Consider the following 364-nt stretch of genomic DNA (forward strand, 5'->3'; position numbering starts at 1 on the left):
CTTTTGATATTATTTGAGGTATTTAGTGTAGTTAGAATTATATTATTGCTTTCCTTATTTTCAGTCCTTTATAGTGTTTCTAGTTAGGTTAATTCTTTAGTTAAGGTTCTGTCCTTGTTTGTCTGAGTCCATCTCAAGCCTTCTTTAATGACTATAGTTTCATTGTATTTTATCCTTCTAGTCATTTCTTATTTCAGCCTCGCTGCAGTGTTTCTAGAAATGTTTATTTCTTAATTTGATCACCATAGGTCCAGTTGTTCTTCCATGTTCAAGTCTATATATCTTCCTGTTATTTTCTTTGTTTAGATCTTCACCACGTTACCAGTTACCTTTGTTATCCCTCGTGTCTCCTATTTCATTGTGT

This window comes from Poecilia reticulata, linkage group LG11, assembly GCF_000633615.1.
Source record: "Poecilia reticulata strain Guanapo linkage group LG11, Guppy_female_1.0+MT, whole genome shotgun sequence".
Taxonomy (NCBI): domain Eukaryota; kingdom Metazoa; phylum Chordata; class Actinopteri; order Cyprinodontiformes; family Poeciliidae; genus Poecilia; species Poecilia reticulata.